We start from the raw sequence: 303 nt of genomic DNA, 5'->3' as shown, positions 1-303 counted from the left end.
GCCACACTGCCCACGGCCTCCTGCAGGTCCTCAGTTCCTCCTCACGTCCTGCCTGGCCTCCCAGCACTGAGCACAGGGGCAGGGGTCTGCTCGGTCCTCCCTGAGGGTCCTCACCTAAACTCCTTCAAAGCCTAAGAATCTCCCCTCCAATCCGCCCCTTATGCCAAGTCTTCAATGTCTCTGAGACCCCGAGCTCATGCCCCCACGAGAGTCGCCCCCGACTGACAGCAGGTGCCGGGACCTGTGGGATTCCCTGTGTCCTCCCTCAAGGTCCTCATCTTGAGCCCTGGCAGGTCGGGGGAT

This window comes from Bison bison, unplaced genomic scaffold (genome assembly GCF_000754665.1).
Source record: "Bison bison bison isolate TAMUID 2011002044 unplaced genomic scaffold, Bison_UMD1.0 scf7180017864529, whole genome shotgun sequence".
Taxonomy (NCBI): domain Eukaryota; kingdom Metazoa; phylum Chordata; class Mammalia; order Artiodactyla; family Bovidae; genus Bison; species Bison bison.
Note: the sequence above shows the minus strand (reverse complement) of the source record.